At 47.8% G+C, this 20,210-nt stretch overlaps 1 protein-coding gene across 2 annotated transcripts in view; it reads right to left on the minus strand.

The window, feature by feature from the left end:
- MSANTD3 (Myb/SANT DNA binding domain containing 3) overlaps positions 1–19,574 on the minus strand; it is a 31,701-nt gene extending 12,127 nt beyond the window's left edge. Inside the window, exons 1-2 of one of the 2 annotated variants that reach the window (XM_058302605.2) lie at positions 19,485–19,574; positions 8,300–8,359 (exon numbers count right to left, since the gene is read on the minus strand). The gene's annotated coding sequence lies outside the window, so the exon portion shown is untranslated. The remainder of the gene's footprint in view (positions 1–8,299; positions 8,360–19,484) is intronic. The other variant, XM_058302607.2, reaches the window with a different exon arrangement.
- Positions 19,575–20,210: the final 636 nt, after the last annotated feature.

Consider the following 20,210-nt stretch of genomic DNA (forward strand, 5'->3'; position numbering starts at 1 on the left):
TCACAAACATGGCAACTTGAGAAGTTGAGAACCTGGACTGTCCTAATAGCCTGGTATTCTCACCATCTGTCCACAACCATCTCTGGGCTCTCGCCTAGGGTGATGAAAAATTACTCAACCACAACCCCCATGAGTCCTCTTGTCCTCCTCCCCAGTCGCTGAGTCAGAAAAGGTCAGACAGGAAAATGTCTTATTCCATTGAATTGTTTGGAATCCCTGTGCATTTTGTGACCCCAGTATTTTTCCTGCACCTTTTAACCACAGGAAGCTTCCTACAGAATTCATCTCTCAGGTACATTATGACCAGGTGCATGTCTCCCTTGGTGGGAAGGGCCACCTCTCCTATGCTTTTTTTGTTCTCCAAGCCTCTAATTTTTAAGAACAACAGACAAGCATCAAGATACTGATGATGGAGTCCATCTAAAACCAGCCATTTTGCCTTAAAAGAATTAGGAATTAACTTGAAGGGAGTCCCATTGGCCAAAAATGTGACCATTTGGATATCAGCAAGAATAATGACTTAAGTTGATTAAGACATAAAAACAAACTACACCAGTCACCTTTGGAGAATGCCAGTGCTCCAACTCATTATGCCAAAAGTTGATAAATAAAAGGGGAACATAATTTTGAAATTAACCTGCTTTTTCTGAACTAACTGCATTTCAGAGTTATGAAGTAGCTGATAAGGCAACGTTCTTCTCTCAAATAATTCTAGTTAATAAATGCAGAAGGAATGGCAGAATTAGTGAATCACCATTTTGCAATCTCTAATGAAACAACAGATCTAAGCAGCACATCAATGGCCTGCCTTAGACATTTGGCGAGAGGTCACTGGGAGCTTCACGATGGATGGGCCAAGCTAACAACCTGTCATTCTTAGCCAGACATATGCTTCCCATCTGAAGCAAGGGGAGGTACACATCACCACTCATGAAGTATTCTTGTCAACAAGACATTTGGGGAGTGGATGTGGTTCAAGCAGTTGAGCGCCTGCTTCCCACATAGGAGGTCCCAGGTTCAGTCCCTGGTACCTCCTAAGAGCAAAAACAATAAGCAAACAAATGAAAAAATCAACTCAGAGGAGCCAATGTGACAAAATGGTTGAGTGCTGGCTTCCTGCATATGAGGTCCCAGGTTCAAACCCCGACCCCAGTACCTCGTGGGGGGGGTGGGGTGGGGAAGACATTTAGCCCAAATTTAATCAAGTAATAAAGGAGAGAGAGGAACAAGTTAAATGATACCATATGGAAGCAATTAAAATTCAGAATGTGGGAAATTCTACAGGACAAATGAACTGGCATAGGGTGAAAAAAGGACAGGGAATTGTTGTAGATCAAAAAAACTAAAAGAATTTATCAACCAAATGCAGGTGTGAACCATATTCAGAATCTGATTCAAACAAACCAGCTGTATTTAGACTATTTCTTTAGATAGGAAAATTTGAACATGGACTGGATTTTAAATGATAGTTAGGTATTAACTTTTTAACAGATAATGATAAATGATAATGGCATTCTGGTTATATATGTATATGTATGTGTGAGTGTGTGGGGGGTATACATTGAACACTTAATCACTTAACTGTTAAAGATACATACTGATGTACTTATGGATGAAATTATATGCTTTCTGGAATCTACTTAAAATAATTCCAGCCATAAAAAAGGTGTGTTTTGGGGAAGCTAAGATAAACGTAACAAGAAATGTCAAATATTGATAACTGTTAAAGCTTTCCTTCTATATTTGGTTGAAATATTCCACAAGAAAAATTTAAAAGTAAAAAGAAAAGAAAACTGACCACCCCCACTCTAACACCAACTTTTCCTTCATTTGCAACTCCCTAGCCTCCATGAAATTGCTAACATCAATTTACCCTCATGCTTCCTTGGACAAACTCTTTACTATTCCAAGTAGGTCCAGAGAATATAACTGACATATCTAAGATCTGCCTTTTAGCTAACAAGTGGCAGAATTTAGAATAAAATGAATAGGAAATCTACTGTGTGCCTAGGAACTGAGCAAGGCAATGAATTTAAATAAATGCCACCATATTCCTGCCATGAATTCATGGTCCAGTGGAGCAGGCAGAGAAATAAGCAATTACAATACCCTGTGAGAAGTACTGTGATAACAGTATGCTCAGAGAGGGGAAAGGACCTCAGCCTCGCTCAACACGGAGGCTCAGACCAAGCTTCCAGGGGCAGAGAACCTCAGAGCATGGTCCAGAAGAGGAAAATGCTGACTTGAGAAGCTTAGCTTTCCTCTAGGGGTGCCAAAAACATTCCTAGTGACCCCAGGGATTTTGTTCCTGAAAAATTGATGAGATTGAGATGTCCAAAGTCTCCTAAAAAGGAGGTGGTGGTGTGTGTATGTGTTTGGGGGGGGGAGGGGAGGGGAAGGAAGGGGATTAGGGAAGAAACCATTGAAAAGGCATTAAATACATTTTTCAAACCATAGGAACATTCTAGAAGGCATGTGCCTTAAAAATCAAAGCAAAACTTGGAGATACCAACATTAAAGATCAGCCCTGGTGAGAATCTTTTTCCAAAAATCTGCTTCAACTGAGATTTTGAAGTTAAACTGCTAAGAAAACATGGCTGTCATTAAGATTTGCTAAAGTGAATTTTCGTAACTTTTAAGTTAGCTATACTTTTTTTCAAACAACCAGCCTGAAGAGGCTCTCACTAGCCAAATTAGGGACAATTTGAAAATCAAAATGAATAGCAAGAGGAGACTATAACCTTTTTTAAAATCCGTAAATCCACACTGGCACTAAAAAGAAACTTTTCAAGGTGGCAGGAAGATAAGCAAAAGCTTTTCTTTACAAAGGAATGCCAGCTAACACCTGTAGAAGGAATGACAAATATTGGAAATCAATGTTTTACAACCACCACAGTGAGGACTGATTTAGGTCAGAATCATCCATATATAGTGTGAAAGGTAAAAAATGGCCACAGCCCTGAGGCTGTGGGGGAAGTGACACTGTGTGACTTCCAGGCTTGGCCTCTAGAGACCTTGCAGGTTCCAGTCCTGCCCTCTTGGAACACTGCCCCCTTGCGGACGAGGCTGGACTCCTCACTGAGGTTGTAAGACTTCCTCTATGGAGACCGCAGAAAGAAGGCCCAGGTGTTCTGGTGTTACAGCATCCCAACCATTCTGGAGCTGAGTTGTAGGCATGAAAGGGAGGGACTGACCAGCCAACCCCCAGCCAAGCTCCCAAATGACTACAAACTCAGGCAACACCATGTCCAAGCCCATAAGCAAGCCCTCCCAACAATGGAGCAGAGATGAACCATCCCAGCTGAGCCCTGCCTGATCGGTCTACCCAATGCCACTAAGTTGAGGGTGGTTTGTTATGTAGCAATAGATGATACATAGTTGATCTGGACTTCTTAAAGATTAAACATTTTTAAAAAGGCTGGAGACCGTGAACTGTTCTAGATGAAAGGAAACCAAAGAGATAATGAAACAAAAGGCAATGAGTCATCCTTTATTGGATCCTAGATCTTAAAAAACAACGACAACAACAAAAAAACCCACACACACACAGAGCAATAAAGGAATAAATTGGAATGCTTGGAGAAACCTGAATTGCATTGTATGTTAGATATTATTGTAGTAATGTTAAATTTCCTGAGTGTTATATTGATTATGAAGAAGAATATCCTTGTACAAAGGAAACATGCTGAAATATTTAGGGGTTTTTGAAGACACTGGCCAGTCTCAAATGGTTCTGGGGGAAATATATAGTGGATATGTGTGCATATGTGAGGGCAGAAAGAGGGAGAATTAAGCAAAAGTGACAAAATCTTAATGAATGGTGAATCTAAGTAAAGGTTATATGGATATTTTTGTACTGTTTTTGCATCTTTTCTATAGGTTTGAAATTTCTCAAAAATAAAAGCATAAAAAATAATATTTTTCAAACTAGCCTTTTCTGGCTCTGCATTTAAAGTCTTTTGCATTTTTATTTCTTCATGGTTTTCAGTTAAAAAAACAAACAGGAAACCCAGCGCTCTCTGGAGCTAGCTGAAGCACCTGTATGGGGGCTCCAGGAAGCCAGAAGAGCATCCTGCCACATCCTTGAAGGAGTGGAAGGAGGAGACTGCCCATCGGCAGAAAAGACTTGTAAGTAGAGCACTCCACGCATCGGAGGCCGGGCCCATCCTCCACCAGAGGGACAAGCCGTCTCAGGAGCTGTTCTGAAGTTGGAACTGAAAGCTCCACTTCCCAAAAATGGGGGAGGAAGAGATGGTTGGGCACCAATTTCAGCTACTAATGAGTAAATTCAGCGGGCTAAAGTATAATCCTGAGAACAGCTAAAGTTTGAGCTTGTCCAAGTCAGAAAGAGGCCGGGAGCCACCATCTTAACTCCATGCCTGGCACACGGGGAAGTGGGGCGGAATGAGGATCCCAATGCTGGTGGGGACCCGGCTTCTTTCCATCCAGGTCAGATTGCAGCTCTAGCCCAGGCCCCAGTGCCACCTCCTGCAGGGACCTGCACCAGACTCTCTGGGAAATTACCGGCCAAGCCATGGAGGCCGGTGATTATCCTACTCTGGCAGCACAAGCCACCCCAGGAGCTATTCTGTGGCTGGAATTGGAAGCTCCATTTCCCAAAAACTGGGGAGGAGGAGATGGTTGGCCACTGATTTTGACTACTGATTAATAGACTTGGCTGGCTAACGTATAACCCTAGGAACAGCTGGGGTGTGAATCTGCGCAAGTCAGAAAGAGGCTGGTGGCCACCATTTTTACTCTGCCCCTAGTCTGAGGGGAAGCCAAGACCAAAAATCAGTGATGGTAGGAACCGGTTTCTTTCACCCAGATCAGCCTGCAGCCCTATCTCTGACAAGGAGGAGGCTGGTGGGCCTGGCACCAGCCTATCCAGGTAACTGCAGGTAACTTTGGCTGGCACAGACTGAAAATCGGAGGTCTACCGGGGCAACTGCGGTCATCTTGGACCTGCACTGCATAGACTGCTGCCCAAACCTGCAGCTCCATCCCCACCCCAGGCAGGGGAGAAAGGAGCATGAAGCTTCATCAGTCTCTCTGGGCAACTACTGTCTAGGCCTGCATGACTTGGATTACTCCACATAGCTGTGACTCTGTCCCTACCCCTGGCAAAGGAGAAAGTTGAGAGAAGCTTCATCTGTCCCTGGGGCAATGAAGGCAGCTTGAGGCTCCACAGCTTAAAGCACCAACTACATCCTTGGCTTCTACCACACAACCAGCAAAGGAGAAAGGGCAGGAAGCCCTAAACTAAAGAGAAAAACTGTACCCAGAAAAAATACTCTAGTAAGCCATATGCAAAGACACCAATCAAAAATTACAATCCACACCAAGAAACAGGAAGCTATAGCCCAGTTAAAGGAACAAGATAAGCCTCCAGATGACATAAAGAAGATAAGACAACTAATCATAGATGTTCAAACAAATCTCCTTAATATATTCAATGAGATGGCTAAACAGATTAAGGATATTAAGAAGACAATGGATGAGCACAAAGAAGAATTTGAAAGCATACAAAGAAAAATAGCAGACCTTATGGAAATGAAAGGTGCAATAAATGAAATTAAGAAAACATTGGAATCATATAATAGCAGATTCGAGGAGGCAGAAGGAAAGATTGGTGAGCTTGAAGAAATGGCCTCTGAAAGTGAACATACAAAAGAACAGATGAAGGAAAGAATAGAAAACATTGAACAAGGTCTCAGGGAACTTAAAGACAGCAAAAGAGGGGAACGGACTTTGGCCCAGTGGTTAGGGCGTCCGTCTACCATATGGGAGGTCCGCAGTTCAAACCCCGGGCCTCCTTGACCCGTGTGGAGCTGGCCATGTGCAGTGCTGATGCACGCAAGGAGTGCCGTGCCACGCAAGGGTGTCCCCCGCGTGGGGGAGCCCCACATGCAAGGAGTGCGCCCGTGAGGAAAGCCGCCCAGCGTGAAAAGAAAGAGCAGCCTGCCCAGGAATGGCGCCGCCCACACTTCCCGTGCCACTGACGACAACAGAAGCGGACAAAGAAACAAGACACAGCAAATAGACACCAAAGAACAGACAACCAGGGGAGGGGAGGAAATTAAATAAATAAATCTTAAAAAAAAAAAAAGACAGCAAAAGACATGCAAACTTGCAGGTCATGGGTTTCCCAGAAGGAGAAGAGAAGGAAAAAGGGGCAGAGGGAATATTTAAAGAAATAATGGCAGAAAATTTCCCAACCCTATTGAAGGACGTAGATATCCCTGTCCAAGAAGCACAACGTACTCCCATTTGAAAAAAATCTGAATAGACCAACCCTGAGACATACTCATCAGAATGTCAAATCCCAAAGACAAAGAGAGAATTCTGAGAAAAGCAAAAGAAAAACAATGCATAACATATAAAGGATACCCAATAAGATTAAGTGCAGGGAAGCAGATTTGGCTCAATGGATAGAGTATCCACCTACCACTTGGGAGGTCCAGGATTCAAACCCAGGGTCTCCTGACCAATGTGACGAGCTGGCCCACATGCATTGCTGATACGTGCAAGGAGTGTTGTGCCACGCAGGCGTATCCCCCACATAAGGGAGCCCCACATGCAAGGAGTGCACCCCATAAGGAGAGCCACCCAGTGCGAAAAAAGCGCAGTCTGTCCAGGAGTGGCGCCACACACATGGAGAGCTGACGCAGCAAGGTGACGCAACAAAAAGAGACACAGATCCCTGGTGCCGCTGACAAGGATACACGCGGACACAGAAGAACACACAGCGAATGGACACAGAGAGCAGACAACTGGGCGGGGAGGCAGGGAAGAGGAAAGAAAGAAGAAAGAAAAGAAGGAAAGATTAAGTGCTGATTTATCACCAGATAACATGGAGGCAAGAAGACAGTGGTACAGTGGTATGATATATTTAAGCAAAAAGAAAAAGGAAAAAAAAAGCAAAATCAAGAAATTTTCTTATTTGAGTTCAAAATGGGTCATAAAGCAGCAGAAACAGCATGCAACATCAACAATGCATTTGGCCGGGAACTGCTAACGAACATACAGTGCAGTGGTGGTTCGAGAAGTTTTGCAAAGATATATACAAGAGCCTTGAAGATGAGCATAGTGGCCAGCCATCAGAAGTTGACAACCAATTGAGAGCAATCATCAAAGCTGATCCTCTTACAGCTATACAAGAAGTTGCCAAAAACTCAACATTAACCATTCTACGGTCATTCGGCATTTGAAGCAAATTGGAAAGGCAAAAAGCCTGGAGTAAATTAGTGCCTCATGAGCTGACTGAAAATTTTAAAAACGGTTGTTTCGAAGTATAATCTTCTCTTACACTATACAACAACAACGAATCATTTCTCAATCGGATTGTGATGTGCAATGAAAAGTAGGTTTTACATGACAACCGGTGACAACCAGCTCAGTGGCTGAACCAAGAGGAAGCTCCAAGGCACTTCCCAAAGCCAAACTTGAACCAAAAAAAGATCATGGTGACTGTTTGGTGGTCTGCTGCCAGTCTGATCCACTACAGCTTTCTCAATCCTAGTGAAACCACTACATCTGAGAAGTACGCTCAGCAAATCAGTGAGATGCACTGAAAACTGCAATGCCTCTTGGCGGCATTGACCAATAGAAAGGGCCCAATTCTTCTCCATGACAATGCCTGACCACACGTGGCACAACAGATGCTTCAACAAATTGGGCTACAAAGTTTTGTGTCATCCGCCATATTCACCTGACCTCTTGCCAAGCGACTACCACTTCTTCAAGCATCTCAACACCTTTTTGCAGGGAAAACGCTTCCACAACCAGCAAGATGCAGAAAATGTTTTCCAAGCGTTCATTAAATCCCAAAGAAACGAATTTTTACATTACAGGAATAAACAAACTTATTTCTTATTGGCAAAAATGTGTTGACTGTAATGGTTCCTATTTTGGTTAATAAAGATTTGTTTGAGCCTAAAACAAACAAACAAAGAAACAAGCAAACAGGAGCAGATATAGCTCAAGCGGTTAAGCACCTGCTTCCCACATGGGAGGTCCTGGATTTGGTTCCCAGTACCTCCTAATAACAGATGCCTCCTAAAAACAAACGAGAAAACCAACTCAGGGGAGCTGATGTGGCTCAGTGGTTGAGTGCTGGCTTCCCACACATAAGATCCCTGGTTTAATACTCAGCCCCAGTACCTAAAAAAACAAACACCAACAATAACAACAAAATTGGAATATCCTTTTCCCAAATTAGTATTTAAAAGCCTTTTTTTCCTCCCACCTACATAAACAGATGGTAGAAATTAAGGATTTCTCTGCCTCTCATACTGACCTGTACAAATACTCCAGGAAAAGAGAACGATGACAATTTGTCAGTGGTCTTTCTTGGCACCTGAAATTAACCATGAACTTGTTAAAGAATGAGGAAAACTGAAGTATTTACAAGTAAAATGATATCATGCCTGAGATTACCATTAAAATATTCCACCAAAAAAAGGATGATGGCTGAACCTTGAAGACATCATGTTATGTGAAATGTCAGACCCGAAGGACTCACATGAAATAACTAGAACGTGAAAATTCACAGAGACAGAAAGTAGAGTACAGGTTACCAGGACCAAAGGACAGAGAGGACGAATGGAGAATTATTGCTCACTGGGTACAGATTTTCTATTTGGGGTGATGAAAAAATTTTGGTGATAGATGGTGGTGATGGTAGGAAATTGTGAATGCAATTAATACCACTGGGTTGTCATTTTCAAAGTAGTTAAAATAAAACTTTGTTATATATGTTACCACAAGAAAAATTTTTTATAAAACCTATAGAACCAGGGAAGTGGACTTGGCCCAGTGGATAGGGCGTCTGCCTACCATATGGGAGGTCCGCGGTTCAAACCCCGGGCCTTCTCGATCCGTGTGGAGCTGGCCCAGGCGCAGTGCTGATGTGTGCAAGGAGTGCTGTGCCATGCAGGGTGTCCCCGCATAGGGGAGCCCCACGTGCAAGGAGTGTACGCCACGTAAGGAGAGCCACCCACCGCGAAAGAAAGTGCAGCCTGCCCAGGAGTGGGGCCGCACACACGGAGAGCTGAAACAGCAAAATGACACAACAAAAAGAGACACAGATTCCCAGTGCCGCGGACAAGAATGCAAGCAGACACAGAAGAACACAAAGGGAATGGACATAAAGAGCAGACAACTGGCGGGGGGAGGGGGAAGGGTAGAGAAATAAATAAAAAATAAATCTTTAAAAAAAAAAACAACCTATAGAACCATACAGCACAAAAGGTGAACCCTAATGTAAACTATATACTTTTGTTGACAATATAATTATAATAATAGTGGCTCTATCAATTGTAACAAATGTACCACACTAGTGCAAAATGTTAGCTGGGAAAACTGTTGTGGTGGGGGGAGCTATATGGGAATTCTGTACTTTCTGCATAATTTTTCTGTAAACCTACACATGGTCTAAAAAATAAAATCAATTTTTAAAAAAAGCTAGGCAGGGGGTAGTGGTATGGAATGACACAAGAATGGCTAAACGTTGAGATGGTGATGACAGTTGACGCCGGGTGATGCGTACACAAAAATTCATTATATTAGTCTCTCGATCTTTGTGTATGCTTGAAAATTTCCATAAGAAGTTAGGGGGGGAAAGGCTGTGGATTTTAACTTCATGATACCTGTCACAAGCCAGTACCACATGACTGGGGAGGGGTATTGTAGTTGAGAATGGCTGGGAATTGTTGGGGCTGAGGCTGGAGGGGACGGCCAGACCAGAACTTTGAAACAGAGCCTTGACGGAGGGTGGGCTTTACAGGAACTTTTACTCTGAACCTGGTCAGAGTCTCCCCCTCCACAGCACCTCATCGCAAAAGTGAAGGTCAGAATGAAGCACTGGCAAGGTCAGAGTCTCCACACTGAGCGCAGCAGGGGTCAGAGATGGAGAGATTCGGGCACGTGTCAAGGTATTTGGCCCTGAAACCCCGGGCAAAGCTAATGGGAGAGGAAATTTACATTTGGGGACTTGTCCCTATACCCCTAAATTTCCAGGTCTGTGCTTCAACCACCCTTATGTTGCTCTGATGTCCCCTATAATGACATCCACTCCAGGCCCCATCTTCCTAAAAGGTCCACAATTAACTTTTCATCATCATTAAAACTACTGTTCCCCAAATGTTTAGAAAATAGATGGATAAATAGGTAGATAGATGGGTAGATGGATGAATGGATGTATGGACAGGTGGATGGATGAACGAATGGGTAGATGGACATACAGACAGATGGACATACAGACAGACAGAGAAGTAAAGAATAATATGGCAAAATGTTCCAAGTTGGTGGAGTTGGATATCTGGGGGCGGGGTGGGGAAGCGGAGGGTATGTTGGAGTTTTCTATAAGGATTTTGTATTATTTTTCCAACTGCCCTGTAAGTTTGAAATTATTTCAAACAAAGTTTTCTTAATACTATCATCTATGGATAAGATCCAAAGAAAAAAGGCTAATCATGCAAAGAAATGTGATTATATCCACCACAAGAAAAACAAATACTTTTAAAGAGCATTTGTTGTTTGAGGGTAGACCTTCTAAGTAGGAATAAAAGACTGATTTCAGACTAAACAACTTATTTTCTTTTATCAAAAAAACAAAAACAAAAAAACACAAAACAAACAAAACTCAATATTCCCCAACCTAAAATATTATTAACCTATGCCCCCTACAATGCTATCTCTCCTGTTATATCTCTTCTGTTATCACTGTCTCCAAGATGGCGAGGTCCAACCTTCTTTCTGTAGCTTTCATTATGAAATAACAGGGTCCCAGGAATGGTCTTAAACTACACGGCCCCCAGAGTAGATTCTGCTCTGACCCCCATCCCCAACTCCTCTGCCCCAGGAGATGCCAGTATGTCCACCTTTCCCGGGAGGGGAACAAACAGACGAATCCAAATTGAGGGACATTCTGAAAAAACAGCTGGCCTGGACTCTTTAAGAATCACTGCTAGAAGGACGGAGAAATATGATTCACAAGTGAAAAGTGGGTTCTTCCCCATTTCTTCTACTACATGTAAAGCAATTATACACACACACATACACACGCACACTTCCTTCTAAGCAAATCAATGTTTTTCTTTGGTCATTTCTTCAAGATAAATTCTTGGATGATGAAGAGCTGCCACAAATGGTGAAAATACTGAAGGCTTTTGTTACATGACCTACTTGCCTTCCAGAAGGGTAAACTCTTACATTCCTACTAACAACATGAGCATGTCCATTTTCCCCACTTCATTTACCTTTGTTAACGTATTTTTTTATCCTATGCCAACTGTGGAGGCAAAAAAAAAAGGCACTATTGTTTAATGATATATGAATTCCAGCTCCAGCCAAATAGGTCACACTCTGACCCAACAAAGCCCCTGCGATTCCTGGTGGACCTTAAATTACTGGGAATTAATTCCAAGCAATTTTAGTAATTCTTCCTCCTGATGTGTGCAGTACCATCAGCCACCACCCAGTGGTGGGAGACTCGTGGGGTAGCTAAAGTCACCAAGAGGCTCTTATTCTAAAATGTGGCCAGTTGAGTCTCAAACTAATAAATAGCAACAATAACAATAGCAAATAACTTTTATTGGGCCCTTACTGTGGGTCTAGCTTTATACTTAGTGCTTAATATGAACTATATCATTTAATCCTCCCCAAAATAGCCCCTTAGGGCATCATTTGTTACACTTCAATATTTTCTGTTAAAAAAGAAAACACTATTAAAATACTAGAAGAAATAACACAACTGCTCTCAAAAGCAAATGCTCAGAATTACCAACACCTGGGGACCATTAATAGCCTATTAACTAAACCGTTATTTAATCACTAGCTAAGTAAAGCCAGAGTTACTAATTTAGTTTGCTTAATTTCCTGAACAGCAGGCCTCCCTGGGCCACCAGGCTGCAGGGCTGTGAAGGGATTCTGCTCTGAGACGATGCGTGCCAAGGGTCCCCTGCGGATTGTCAACAACCCATGAGGTAGGCTGTTCATCCCCACTAACCAATTATTATAATCCCAATTCCCAGACAAGAACACTGAGGCCTGGTAACTTGGTCACCCACAGATAATAAATGGCAGAGGCAGGACTCAAGCCCACTCCAGTGCCCACCAGCACCCATGCTCCTTTCTGTTCGGCTTGGCTCTCTTTCTTTCAGACTCCTCTTGCTCCCCAGCTCAGATTGCATGTCAATTAGCAAATTGTCATTCATTATAGGGAGCCAGGAGCGGCCCTAGGGTAAAGCAACTCAGGTGCAGCTGTGCCTGCACCTGTCCCCCACCATTCCCCCTCCCCTACCTGCGTCCATCACCAGTTCCCTCCCCAGGTCTAATCTAGGGCCTCGCAGCCCCCTCCCCCAGGTGTACCTCTCCTACCCCAAGCAGAGCTCTGAAATAATTTCCACTGCTGATCTGATAACAATGTCTGTGTGAAAAGTAACTTATAAAGATAATTTGGAGCTGTAAAATGGTCCAGGCCTCAGGGGAACGTGGACATTCTGCTTTAGCATCTGACGGAGGGTCCTATAAAAACAAACACTTCGTGAAGTAAGAGCTCTCCCCGGCAAAGCTTATTAATAGAAACTTGGAAGCTCAAGAGCCTCCTGTAGCTTAAGACTACTCAGCAGTGTCCACAACGAGCCTCCCCTGCTGCATCGTCTTTTATTAGAGATGGACTGGCCTTCCCCATCCAGTCCCCAGGGCCCCCCAGCCCCGCGCCATCTTCTCTGTTGCATGGAAGTAAGAATGTCTCCACTGCCTTTTTGTTGGCTGTTTTGTTGTGCTTTCTGGGTGGTTGTAGCCCAATAACAAGCCCAGGGCCCCTTACATAGTGGTCCCTCAGTAAATATTTAAGAAACACATACATTTTGATACAGGCGTGAAACTGTCCACCATTCACAGAATGAAGCTCAGACGTGACAGGACAGCCAGGCCAACAACAGCTGGGTTAAAGTCGAAATGTCAAATAAAACGGCAAAACCCAAATGCAATGGAAGCTTCCTTTGAAGGAGGCAAAGACCTATACTCGAAACTAAAGAAAAGAGCAAAATCCCAACACCACAAAAGAACAAAGAATCAGCCTAATTCCCCCCAAAATAAAATTGATTAAACCCACCAGAAGACTGTAATAAGCACATTTAATATCCACCTTAAAACAAAAAACTCACCCAATGGCTTTTCTAAGTCCACCCAGGGTCAACCTAAATCCTAAACTTGGAGCAGAGACTAGAGAAAGTTGGCCAGATTTTACATCTACTGCCCTTCATGGAGAGGGGTGGGGGTGGGGTCCGGGGGCCTGGGACAGACGGCAGAACATTAGTGAAGTGGCAGGAACACAGACACCGAGGCAGATAAACCCGGGCTCCAATCCTGACTTCAGCCCTTGCCTTGCCACGCAACTTTGGGCGGTCTGTTAACCTCCCATGCTTCGCCTGCAAAATGGGGTTAACACCTCGTTACCCTCTTCCCTCTGTGGAGCAGTCCTGAAACATGAATAAAGCAGCAGCCTGGGGCAGTGCTTCAATAAAGCCTAGTTCTCTCCACCCATCCCACCCATATCAAACCACTTCCAAAAGTAGAATAGCAGACTATACACAATATACACTCAGATCCTCACTAGTTCTTTTATTTCATACACACACAAGTCAACGAACATGGACTGACCTTAGGCACTGTTCTACTCTATGTGGGAGCTGCAAAGATAGGTCGAATTCTGTAGCCTGGAAAAAGCTGACGTGCACAGGCTGGCAACTAAAGCAAGGCACCTTGAGAGGACACCATGATAAACAAAGCCTCTTGGAAATTCAGAGGGAGGAAGTACCTTTGAGCTAGATCTTGAAGAATGCACTAGATGTAGATGAGTAGCACTGAAGGTGGTCACAAAGATAAATAACTGATAAGGAAGGGTCTGGACTCTGAGGGGTGGCAGTGTTTGCATATGGGAGGCGATGGCACAGAGGTGACCAGGACGGGCATGAGTTGACACCAGGACAGGGGTCAAGAGAAAGCCGCGGGAAGCGGATCTGGCTCAACTGATAAGAGCATCTGCCTACCACATGGGAGGTCCAGGGTTCAAACCCAGGGCCTCCTGACCCGTGTAGTGAGCTGGCCCAGCACAGTGCTGATGTGTTCAAGGAGTGCTGTGCCACAGAGGGGTGTCCCCCACATAGGGGAGCCCCACGCGCAAGGAGTGCGCCCCGTAAGGAGAGCCGCCCAGCGCGAAAGAAGTGCAGCCTGCCCGGGAGTGGCACTGCACATACGGAGAGCTGATGCAGCAATATGACGCAACAAAGAGACACAGATTCCCAGTGCCGCTGACAAGAATGCAAGCAGACACAGAAGAACACACAGCGAATGGGCACAGAGAACAGACAACTGTGGGGGGGGGGAGAAATAGATTTTAAAAATAAATAAATCTTTAAAAAAAAAAGAGAGAGAGAAAGCAGAGGCACCAAGGCTGCATGTTGTGCAGGTACCAGGGCAGTAGGTATTCAGTAAGAGCCTGCCCCTGCCTTTGAGATCAGAGTCAACAAAGGTGACGAGATGCTGTGACAGACAAGCAGTCAGGGGACCTAAATTCCTATCAGAACAGACTGGAGTTAGGGTTAGAGCAAAACACAGTCCCGATTTGGGAACAACTTGAAGAACATGCAGAGGTGGCCGCTGAGCTGAAGGACACGAGATGTCCACTCCCTCGTGGGCCTGGCAACAAGTTCTGAGCAATCAGTCTGTCCTGAAGAGATGAGAGGCTATTTCCCATCGTGGTCTGACTCTCTTCCTCTCAACTAAGCACACCCAAAATAACCCTTCTTTGAAGCCACATAGATCCTCATACGTTAAACTAAAAAGGGACCTTGGCCTAATTCTTACTTTACAGATGAGACAACCGAGGCTTGGAGCCAAAAGGAGGGCTTCCCCGGGCCAGCCAGTGACCAGAGGGCCGGAGAGCCGAGAGTCACCATTTGTGTGTTTTCATGGGCCCCTCCCCATTCCTTTGGGAACCCTCCTCTCATCAAGATGGGCTTTTTGCTGGGAACCCTCCAGCCTTCCCACTACCCCACTGAAAACCAAAGGACACTCTGTCAAAACTGCCACTCATTTTGTGGCCCATCCCCCTTCCTCCCTGCCAATTTCTCATCTCTTAATTGTAAAGCAAAAAAGGTAGGTGTTTTCTAAAGTCCCAACCAGCTTATGTTAGCACTGTGGTGAAAACGGCTTTTCTACAATCCAATTTCCACAGTTCACTGCCCAATGTGCATGGACGCTGCTTTCTGACTATGTGTGAGGCGAACAGCACTGGCCAATGAAAGGGAAGGTTCCAACAGGAATAAACTTTGGATGATCTTGCTGTTTTGTTTAAAAGCCCATATGCAGGTTTAACTCTGTAAATTAATTCGTTCAAGGCAAACTGGCTAAACTCTGTACTACTATATCCCCAGCTCCTTGAAGAGCGCCTGGTACCCAGTAGGCACTCGATTATTATTTGTGGGATAAGTGATGAGCCCATTCTGCTTGCCAGTTGCATTTAAAAAACAATAATAATTCTATCTAGATCTTCTACCATCTAAAATTTCTCCTTTTGTAAAGGATTAATCGTAAGGCAAACTGTTTCCTGGCTTGCTCTTGTGGATATCACTGGAATCCAAAAGAAGGGAGAACTGGCCAATTTTGAAAAGCCTCACTACACCTCTGAGGCCGGAGTTAAGGGTAACCAGGCCTTACTCCTCCAAGCACACCTCACCCGACCTGCACACCTCACCCTACCTGCCCTCGCACGTTCACACCTGCCTGCCCAGGAGGCTCCACCTCGCCTTCTTTTCCTTTCTGAGGGCGCTCCAGCCTCAGCCCTAGCCCTGAGTGTGCTCCCTCTGATGCTCCCGCCCCTTCCCATCCCCCTCGCCCCCACCCCCAGGGGGCCCTGTAATGTGGACGTGTTTATTTTTACCATCTGTGCCTGAGTGCAACCGTGAGCAGAACCAGCCTTGAGCTTAAAGCAGGGGGCCCCCACACCCCCACTCTCCCAGAACCCCCTCTAAACCAGCTGAGGCTTGTGAGAGTCCTGACGCCGCCCCTCCCCCACAGCCGGCCCCCCACCACGCTCCCCATTCCCCAGCTCCCCTGAAATTCCTCCGGAATCATTATCAAAGTCTCCTCCACAGGGAGATCTTTTAAAACACACAAGTCTCCTTAGGAAGGCGGTTCCGCCTCTCTCTTCCACTCCCCGCACTTCAGCTACATCCAGCCCCTCTCAGGTCTTCTCGGGGCCAAGGGCTCCCTGCGTTTGCTTCTCACGGCAGCGCTGGGAGAAATACTCTGCACTGCAGTCTATCCACGTCCTTGTAAGGCTCCCCCAACGGTGAGCTCCTGGGCTGAGAACTACATTTTATTCATAGCTTGAGCACACAGCAGAGTCAAAACAGGGTCGGGGAGGACCCCTCACGAAACACACTTCTAGCCATCCAGCAGACCCCTCTACCTACCTGTCCACAACAGGCACTTCAGAAATCTCTAATTCCCCAAAGCAAACCAAGTACCACCCCACCATCCCAAACCCCCTGCCCTGCTGATGCCAGTCACATCAACTTGGCTTCCCAAAGCAGAGGCTTGAGAGCGTTCCTCAACCACACGTGGGCCAAACGTCAAGCACCAATGTCCGGTGCCTCCTCGCCCTTCCTCACTGCTCGCCTCAGGTCAGACCAAACCTCCAGAGTGGTCTTCCAAACCCCCAGCCCCTCCTCCTGAAACAGGAGTCGCCCACAGCCCTGCTTGAAAACCTGACATCTTCCCCACTGCCCACAGATGAAGTCCTGCCCTCACGGGGCACTGAAGGCTTTCCAGGGTCTGGCCCCGATCCCAGTGTCCCCTCTACCCCATCCCCCTCCTTTTCATGCATTTTCAACCCGGCCAGACCAAACTCACCGCCATTCCCTTGAACCTGCCGTGCTCTCATGCCTTGGACACAGGGGGCTTCCTCTGGCTGGAATTCTCTTCCCCACAAACATCCATTTTCATCCTTCCAGGTCCAATTCCCAGGTCATTTTTGTGAAGTCTTTCCCAGAAGCACCTTGGCTATTATTTCTTATTTTATTTATACCCACTTCCTTCTACAATGGGCTTGAGGCAGCTTACAAATGATGCACCCACTGCAACTAGTTATTTTAGGTTTTTAAAGAGTGAGAACATCAAGGCAAAGACAAGGGTGAACAAGAGAAGAAGCCAGGGGACGGGAGGACTCACAGTCTTTCCTAAGGTCTCGTCCTCAAGGTATGAGGTCCACCACAGCCTAGCCCTGAGGTTCCTACCCCGGATGAGCTAGTTACTCCTCAGTGAGATCACCTGCGGTGTTTTTTTGTAATTCGCTCTTTGTGCCATCTCTCCCTGGACTGGGACACTCCTAAAGGAATGCATAATCCCTGATTCATCTGTGTCTCCCCCGGTGTGTAGCGAATGACTCAGCACATGAACAGTGCCCAGCAGACGTTGCTGAAAGAATGTCATCATGGGCAGGGAAAGGGTACGAGTGTTTACTGAGCACCAGGCATTTGAGAAAACATTATTTTATCCGCCCACAAAATACCAAGCAGAGCTAGGATTTAAACCCAAAGCTGCCTCTCCAAAGCAGTCGCTCTTCCCGCTCCATGCACTGTTCCCTGCCTTCCGCATCACTGTGTACCCAAATGTTCTCGCCCTCAAGGCCCTTGGCCAGAAGCTTTTCCTGCTCGTGCAGGAGAGATGGCAGCCTGAGTCCCACCCCTGACTCTCCACACATCTGAGGAAGAAACACTGCAAATCTGGGGAAGCGGCGTCTTCCTTGGTGGGTGAAACCCCAGTAGCCTGTGCGGATATTCTGCAGATGGAATCCACAGGCCCCTCTTTCTACTCCCTTCCCTCCGAGGTGTGGTACCACTTCCCTGCCTTTCTTTTCCTTCTTCAAGGTCCAAATCTTTCAGGTCTCCTCATTCCAAACTGGAACCTGAAACCACTTCCTCAGGCCCAGGACTTCTCTCACCAAGCGATCTGTGTGCAAAATACTTTCCTCCCTCCCATCAGTTGGGCCATACTGTGTATTTTAGGCACTTTATCAATCTTTGGGGTTAGTGAACATCCAAATATCCTCAGTCACCTTAAAAGAATTCCAAGGGGAGCAGATGTGACTCAACCGGTTGAGCACGGGCTTCCCACATACGAGGTCCGAGGTTCACTCTCTGGCCCAGGCCCTCCAAAAAAAAAAAATTTCAAACATCAAGAGGAGGGACAATGGCACTTTTGGAGGCCTAGCCACATGGCCCTCGGCCTGGCTGAATCATATGGGGGTGATCTGGGGTGAAAAGAGAGAAGCTATGATCTCCCTTTCCCCCTAGAACCCCATCACCTCTAAGGGCGGGGCCGGGGGGGGGCAGGAGGCAGTTTTGGTCCCCAAGGCTATGGGTGGTGAACCCTGGCCCCCTGCACTACATCCTCTTCCAGGGCCTCCCAAGCCTTCCTCTGCCCCCTGCCCGCCCCCACCTCTGGCCCCGCAGTCCTCAGTCCTAACTCAGAACCCTGCCTGTGAACTGGTGTTCACCAGTTCTTTCCATCACACAACCATCTTCTCCAACATGCTGAAACGCACCTCGGTGGCCGGGACACTGTCCTACCTCATTTTAAATGTGTGACAAATGGGACGTCACCTATATATCCTCTAGCCTAGAACACTCGCCCAAGGACCGCAGTAACCTTTGGCATCTTAAATGTCACCACACCAGTTTCCGGGGTGGGACTTGGGAGCCCCCGTTCTCCACTCTTTCCCACTCCTAAATAAAGATCATTCATGCCATTTTACTTGAGCTACCTCCGAGCACGGCGTGATGATTTAATTAGATAATTCCTGCCAACTGTTTAGCACCTGGGGCCTGCCTCCTAACGCGTGCTCAATATGTAGCGGTTATCATTCACGTACGTTACCTTGCTTTAACTCTCACAATAGTGGGGGGAGATATGATACCGCGCGCCCCAACCCCCCACCTCCCCATTCACAGCCGCAGCAGGCGAGGCTCAGACTGGGGGTAAAGGAGCTTTCCCAAGGTCGGTCACCCGGGGAAGCCAGGCTCTGCTCTAGCCCCCCCACCCGGGAGGCCCCTCCCATTGCACCCCGGCACGGGGCACACGGGGTCTTCCGAGAGACAAGTCCAGGAAAGCGCCCGGCACAATGCGCGGCGCCCACCGGCGCCCCTGGGTTGCAATCAAGGGGCTGCCCCGGCCCGGGGGTCCGCACACCGCTCCTCCCCGCCGGGGGCGCCCCCGGACGTCCCCGAGGCCCGCGCCCCGGGGCTTTGTACGCAGCAGGCCGGGCCCCCCTCACCAAGCCCCGGCGGGGCGCGCGGAGGCGGCCGCCCGGCCCCGGCCTGCCGAGCGGGGGTGGCCGCGGCCCGGCCCCGCAGCCCGCCGCGCCCCCGCCCGCAGCCCGGCCCGCCGCGGCCCGCCCGCCCCGAGCCTCCTACCTGCAGCGGCGGCGCGGCGGCCGCGGGACCGGGGGAGGGGCCGGCGAGGCGCGGGCGGGCGGCCGCGAGGGCCGCGGGCTCCGGAGCGCCGGGCGGCGGCGGCGCGCCCCCGGCCGGCCAGGCCCCGCCGCGCGCGCCGCGGCCACAAAGCCCCGAGCGGCCGGCGGCGCCGCGGCTCGCTGGGCGCCGCGGAGGGCGGGAGCGCGGCCCCGCGCAGTCCCCACCTCCCCGAGCCGCGGCCGCCGGCCCGCCGGGGGGCTTGGGGCGGGGCGCGGGGGGCCCCCCGCCTCCCGCGCCCGCCGCCTGCCCGCCGCGTTCGGCCTCCCTCTTGGTGCCGGCGTCCTGGAGCTCATCCTTGGGTCCTGCGCGGGCCCACCTTGGGGAGGCGCTCCTGAAGCGGCCCGGGGACCTGTGTTCCGTTTCCACGATCCACAGCCAAAAGCAACGCGTGGGTCCCAGGGGTGTGGCGGCGTGGACACGAGTTAGTTCGAGCCCCCAGCCTGAAACAGGCCCATTTTCTCTGGGGGACTGGAAGAGCCAACCCCCACCCAGCCCCGGTCGCCCCGGCCGCGCTGGGCAGAGTCTCGTGGATTTGCAGGATGTGCGTTCCCCGAGGACAGGGAGTGTGTCTGAGCCTGAGGCTCAGAGCCCGTGCGGGGACGCGGGAATTAATGCCCTGCTGGTCGGACAGCTGCCGGACGGGGCACCTTTGTCTGCCCCTCCCCC

The sequence above is a fragment of the Dasypus novemcinctus genome, chromosome 8 (genome assembly GCF_030445035.2).
Source record: "Dasypus novemcinctus isolate mDasNov1 chromosome 8, mDasNov1.1.hap2, whole genome shotgun sequence".
In the NCBI taxonomy this organism is placed as follows: Eukaryota; Metazoa; Chordata; class Mammalia; order Cingulata; family Dasypodidae; genus Dasypus; species Dasypus novemcinctus.